This window comes from Octopus sinensis, linkage group LG26, assembly GCF_006345805.1.
Source record: "Octopus sinensis linkage group LG26, ASM634580v1, whole genome shotgun sequence".
Classification (NCBI taxonomy): domain Eukaryota; kingdom Metazoa; phylum Mollusca; class Cephalopoda; order Octopoda; family Octopodidae; genus Octopus; species Octopus sinensis.
Window position 1 is genome coordinate 7,579,993 of NC_043022.1, and position 7,500 is coordinate 7,587,492.

Below are 7,500 nucleotides of genomic sequence, written 5' to 3' on the forward strand. Positions count from 1 at the left end.
GATGTTTTGCGTTCTTGACCCATTTTGTATTTTATATATATATATCCATATATCCAAATAAGCAACAAGGATATCAAAGGTAGTGTAGTACAATCGTTTCATGCTACTTCATTTTATTAAACACTGTAAGTATTACATCAGTTTTAAAATGTCGAGCAATCTTCAACCACATATAGAATTTTCTAATTAAATGGACAATGTACATTTTTATACTTATTTATTTGCCAACATTACAAAGAGGGTAGATATATAGACAGAGAGGTTTAGATTCATCTGAATCTAAATTTTGATGAACTTATATATATATATAAGAGAAAAAAATCTATCAGAAAGGAACTCTATCTCTCTTTAAAAAATATCTTTTGATAAGCATAACAAATGCGCAACCGGTAAAAAGAACTTTCACCTAATTAAATACACTCTCCCTTACTTAAATTATTTTGTCAGCATTTTCTTCATTTCCTTTATATATATATATATAGCGGCGTACGTACACATTTATATATATATATATATATATATATATATATACTTACACACTCATACATGTTGTTTATGGAATTTGAACAAAAATGATGCCACTGGCCACTCGAAGTGGCCAATGGCTTAGTCACAAATTATTCGTATATTTAATAGATATACTCAGCCATAAACACATATGTGGCTATTAATTAGATCAACGTAGCTCATAAGCTAGATAAAATTACTCAGCGCCAGATTTTATGAAAGCAAATCGATATCCGTCTGAGATTATTGTATTAGTTATTTCCCTTGTGTTTTGTTTTGCTATTTGCTGGGAAATAGTTTGATGTTTTTATGTACTTAAGCACACATGCCGTGCAAGAATTGAAAATATCACCGTTAGGCAGTCTCCATCCGTCTGTGCAACCATCTTCTCCGCCTAACGGTTCATGAGAGGTTCGTTGGAGGTAGAGTTGTTAGGTACCACCTTCATAATGTTTGGTAAAAAGCTTGCTTCCAGCAGCATGGTTCTGGGTTCAGTCCCACTGCGAGGCGCCATGGGCAAGTGTGTTCTACTATCGCCTTGGGCTGACCAAAGCCTTGTGAATGGATTTAGTAGACGGAAACCGAAAGAATCTCCTCGTATATATCTATATTTATGTCTATCTAAGTGCTTATGTCAGTGCTTGTTCGCTGCTACCACTGCTTGATAGCCGGTGCTGGTGTGTTTACGGCCCCGTAAATTAGCGGTTCGGCAAGGTTCTCTCAGGAGCAACCGATATTTGATTTTCCGATTGGAACCCCGACCGTGACCAAGTGAAACTATGGATATTTGCTAACCATGTCATTCTTGGCCTATTCTTCGGTGTCCTACCAGTTGGCTTGGCTCGAAGAACCTATATTGCAGTTCCTTCTCGCCACATTCCAATCGTATGTCTGTTGCACCTGTGATTTCCCTGATCTCTGAGCTATGCACCTTGTCGAGTAATATTACACCAGAGATCCTTTTTTGGAGGCGCGTGGCTTAGTGGTTAGGGTGTTAGACTCGTGATCGTAAAATTGTGGTTTCGATTCCTGGACCAGGCGACGCGCTATGTTCTTAAGCAATACACTTCATTTTCACAATGCTGCAGTTTACTCAAATGGCAAAAATGAGTAATCTGGCAATGGATCAGCGTCCTGTCCAGGTGGGGAAATTTTATAAGGGCCATGGAAACCAGCCCTTATGAGCCTGGCATAGCTCGTGAAGGAACCATTTTACCTAGAGATCCCTCGGAAGAAATTCATTAATCAGTTGCACAATTGGTGTGTCAGTTGAGAATATGCATTGGAGTGCACATATGCACACACACACACGATGGTAATAAGTTCTAGAGAACAGTAATTTGGGGAAAGAAACTATAAGAATAAAAGCAATTGTGATTAACAGAAAGCTCAACAGAGGAACGATGCACCTGGGAAGAGAAGCAGGTGATAGAAAGTACTAGACTAGATAATTTCTCAGACATGGCCATGAAGACACATATTTTTTTAACGAATCTCAAACAAGGTTTGAGGCCACAAGCGTATAGGAACTACAGAGAAGAAAAAATAAAAAGCTGACAAATTTATATTTATGTCGATTTATGGTAAGCGTAGATCACTGAATATCGTAGACCAGAGGAAAATAAGACGATTGTAGTGAGTTCTAGAGAGCAGCAGTTCGAGCTATTGGAATTAAATAAATTTTAACAATTCTTCGATATGGTTTCAATTTCTTTTTTTTTAATTTCAATGTTCCTTGTCTTTCATCAAAGAATATCTTGTTGTATAGCAATTTGACAAGAATGATGGCATATAAGACAAGCAGAGAAGGGGAGTGGTATTGTAAAAAAAAAAAAAGGAACGTTATTAATTATTAGAATATATAGTTAGTAGGGCTATTAATGACATTCCAGGTTGTATGAAGGCAGTTTTTGAGGCAATCAAAAGCATCGAGTAAAACCACTCCAATGCTTTGCCTGAGAAGAGAAGCGGAGTGTGTATGTGGCGGGGGGACGTTTGAAGGTTTTGACAGAGGGTACTAGACTAGAAAATTCATCAGAATAATGATGGAAATATTTTTTAACGATTTTGTTCCGAACAAGGTTCGAGGCCACTGTAGCGTAAGGGTTTACTGATAGGGAGGGGAAAAAAGGGCTTACCAATTTAAAAGATAACGACTAACAGAAAGCTCAAAGGACTGAATCTCATAGACAAATGGAAAATAATACGATGATATGAGTTCCAGGGAGCAGCAGTAATATGTGTGTAGTATCTACACTACAATAGACCATTGAACCGCTTGTATCAATGAGAATATCCAAGTATTTACATGGATAAAAACGTGCTACACCACATAAATGAGCAATCACATGTCATTATTGGTGCGTATATGCAAATTCACCAAACCCATGTAGCAAGTAAAAGGATGCATTCAATTTGTATCATGCATAGAAATCAAAAAGTTGCACATTATATTAGGTGCAAAATATTAATATATGAATTATAAATGCACAACATAAAATATTTGTAAAACCCAAATGGTTGGCGGAGGGTGAAACAATGCGGTTTTTATTCATGCTTTTCATAAAGTTTCACCTCGCTAGTGCATTGTTGTAGTGCGGAGAAGCTCTACGGTGTGTTGTTTTATTCGAGAAAAAGCAAGAGATGCGCTTACTAATGTCATTTGTGATCTGTTTCATAATTGGTGACGGGTGGTTCGAACCTCTATTAATGAAGTTGGTTTCTTCGTTTCGTTTGCGAAAGGTGCGGCATTTATCTGTGTTAAAGTTCATGTTAATATTTAAATAATTGGTTTTGTGGTTGCTTCTATCTTTCCTAAACCTATATAGATCAAACAGATGAAGCATATATGTGTGTGTGTGTGTAATATGTGGTTGTGCAGCAAGTGTTCCTCCTAGCCACATGGTTCCGAGTTCACTCCCACTACGTGGCACCTTGGGCAGGTGTCACCTTCTATAGCCTCGAGCTGACCAATATTTTGAGAGTGGATTTGGCAGACAGATACTGAAAGAAACACGCCGTATATGTGTGTGCGTACCTCTGTGTTTATGTTGTCTCCGACTATCGCTTCACAACCTATGTTGGTTTGTTTACAGCCCCATAACTTACCGGTTCGATAGAAGAGACATACAATAAGTACTGGGCTTTCAAAAATATGTACTGGGGTCGATTCGTGTGTGTGTATATATATATAACGAATATATGTATTAGGTATTGTTTATAATGTGTATATATGTTTAGATGTGCTATGCATATGATATATAGACAGATATAATGTGTCTGTATACACATACATATACATACATATATACATACATGTATATCAGCATATATGCATGCACACATACACACGCACATATATAAACACCCATCTCGGGAAGAAAGAAAGAAAGAACGGCAGAAAGAAAGAAAGGCATGAAGAAAAAAGAAAGACAGATAGATAGATAGATGGATGGATGGACAGACAGACAGATAGATGGATAGACAGACAAATATATGGATGGATGGATGGATAGATGATAGATAGATAGATAGATAGATAGATAGATAGATAGATAGACGGATGGATAGATGGATAGATAGATGGATAGATAGATGGATAGACAGATTGATAGATAGATAGATAGATAGATAGATAGATAGACAGATAGATAGATAGATAGATAGATAGATAGATAGATAGATAGATAGATAGATGGTTAGATAGATAGATAGATAGATAGATAGAATCCAGTCCTGACCTACCCCTACCACCACACAGTCATCTTTCTTAGTATTATAGTATTCACGATTTTCACTTACCGAAACTAATCAAACATTTTTAAATATAATACATAGAGTAGGCCCTGATTGTACTTAAAAGATGCTTATGTGTTTTTATGTTCCTATGTAACGAATCTATTAGTCCAGCACCATGGTTTCATGTAGTTTTCTCCCACGTCGTTTTATCTGGATAATCTTTTTTTTCTCGTTGAGCACGAACGAAGCGGACTCTTATCTTCCACGTTATTCTTACTGACGATCGTTGATAGATAAATAGATATTTTGACGTGAAACTGGTATTGATTTAACAGACATGACTAATTGGCTGTACATGTAAGCGTGTAACGAACCCTACTGTTCTCGTGCCCTCTCGTATATGCGCGTTTTACGTGGTTTTATAATGTTCTGCACGAAAAGGAAGTTCTTCTTCAACGCTATATGTAACATTGATCGTATAAAAATAACATTAAACACACATACATATGCAGACACATGCGCACGGGTCGATGGAAGGGCGTCTGTATAGTCATGTATTCTGCTAGAACTAACAGCCAAATCGTCCTTAAATAGCATCTTATTTCTTTACTACCCACAAGGGGTTAAATACAGAGAGGACAAACAAGGACAGACAAACGGATTAAGTCGGTAATTGGTACTTAATTTATCGACCTCGAAAGGATGAAAGGCAAAGTCGACCTCGGCGGAATTTGAACTCAGAACGTAACGGCAGACGAAATACCTATTTCTTTACTACCCACAAGGGGCTAAACACAGAGAGGACAAACAAGGGCAGACAAACGGATTAAGTCGATAATATCGATCCCAGTGCGTACGCCGAAAGGATGAAAGGCAAAGTCGACCTCGGCGGAATTTGAACTCAGAACATAACGGCAGACGAAATACCTATTTCTTTACTACCCACAAGGGGCTAAACACAGAGAGGACAAACAAGGGCAGACAAACGGATTAAGTCGATAATATCGATCCCAGTGCGTACCCCGAAAGGATGAAAGGCAGAGTCTACTTCGGCGGAATTTGAACTCAGAACGTAACGGCAGACGAAATACCTATTTCTTTACTACCCACAAGGGGCTAAACACAGAGAGGACAAACAAGGGCAGACAAACGGATTAAGTCGATAATATCGATCCCAGTGCGTACCCCGAAAGGATGAAAGGCAGAGTCTACTTCGGCGGAATTTGAACTCAGAACGTAACGGCAGACGAAATACCTATTTCTTTACTACGCACAAGGGGCTAAACACAGAAGGGACAAACAAGGACAGACGAACGAATTAAGTCGATGTATCAACCCCAGTGCATAACTGGTACTTATTTAATCGACCCCGAAAGGATGAAAGGCAAAGTCGACCACGGCGGAATTTGAACTCAGAACGAAACGGCAGACGAAATACCACTAAGCATTTCGCCCGACGTGCTAACGTTTCTGCCAGCTCGCCGCCTTATCTAAATAGCATCCTACCGTTTTAAAAAACTAGAAAGGGTACATGGTTTTCAGCTGCGTGGTTAAGAGGTTAGCTTTGTATCCACATGGTTTCGGGTTCAGTTCCGCTTCACGGCGCCTTGGGTAAGTCTCTTCTATAACCTTGGACTAAAGCATTGTAAGTTTCATAGATGGACACTGTGTAAAAACTCATCGTATGTGTGTATTTCTATATATATTACACACACATAAATGTATGTATATAAATATACACGTGTGTGTGTGTGTGTGTGTGTGTAATATATGTATGTATTTAGATAGATAGATATGCTTCTTTATTAGCCACACAGGGCTGCACACAGACGAGACAGATTACAAAGTTGAGCTTTTCTTTTTGTGGGAGAGAAAAAAAAGTGGGGTAGGTTTTCGATCAAAAGGGATCGTAAAAGGGAAAGAAGAAGAAAAAAACAAAGAAACGATCAATAGGACAGTGTCATGATGTAAAGTGTAAAGGGAAGATGGATAGATAGATAGATAGATAAATAGATAGATAGATAGATAGATAGATAAAGATCCCCTTCGGTCATGAATGATCATGGGATTACACCAAGAGAGTTTCCCTCCGAAGCACAAGTCTGGTCAAGGTTGTTTATGGAAAACCAGCAGTCGCCCATGCATATCAGCCTCCCGGCTCCATGCCACGGTGACAGAGACCTGTGTAGGATGTAAAGTAAAGTTGGCTTCGATGAGGTTTGAACCCGGAACATAAAAAAGACGAAAAACGGATTCCGACGCTCTAGCTTTTCTGCCAAGCCACCAGCCTAGAATTAAGCAACTTGAACAAACAAAAACAACTACTCTGATAATAGAGTACCTATTTCTTTATTACCCACAAGGGGCTAAACATAGAGGGGACAAACATGGACAGACATAGGTATTAAGTCGATTACATCGACCCCAGTGCATAACTGGTACTTAATTTATCGACCCCGAAAGGATGAAAGGCAAAGTGGACCTCGGCGGAATTTGAACTCACAACGTCACGGCAGCCGAAATACCGCAAAGCATTTCGCCCGACGTGCTAACGATTCTGCCAGCTCGCCGCCTTTAATAGAGTACCTGATAATAGAGTACCGTCCAAGGTACTTCAACATGTATGGCTGCAGACGGTCTCCACCACCACCATCACCCCCCCTCCGCATGCACACACCACTTCAGTCCGCTCTGTAACCCTCATCTAGTACTCATCTATATATATATGATATGTTCACCGTCATTAACCTCATGGAACACCTGGACACTTGAGGCGTCGGCGGCATGTGGCACGTGCCCCTTCTTATCATTATCACTGGCATCGTCGTCGTCATCATCATCATCATCATCTCCTCTCTCCCTCCCCAGCCCTCCATATACATACATATATATACATACATATATATACATACATATATATAAATATATATATATATATATATATATATATATATATATATATATATTATATATATATATATATATATATATATATATATATATACATACATATATATATATATATATATATATACATATATATATACATACATATATATATATATATATATATATACATATATATACATACATATATATAAATATATATATATAAATATATATATATATATATACATATATATATGTACACACACACACGTGTGTATATCGTTAATGCCATATTTATCTTTTATTGTCGTGGCCCTGATAACAACTCTCTCTCTCTCGTACACACACACACACTCACACACACAC

General features: G+C 38.1%; 1 long non-coding RNA gene across 1 annotated transcript in view; it reads left to right on the top strand.

Moving 5' to 3' along the window:
- LOC118768042 overlaps positions 1 to 1,835 on the top strand; it is a 2,754-nt gene extending 919 nt beyond the window's left edge. The window contains exons 2-3 of the long non-coding RNA XR_005003966.1: positions 750 to 755; positions 1,506 to 1,835. This is a non-coding gene — a long non-coding RNA (uncharacterized LOC118768042). The remainder of the gene's footprint in view (positions 1 to 749; positions 756 to 1,505) is intronic.
- The last annotated feature ends 5,665 nt before the right edge of the window (positions 1,836 to 7,500 follow it).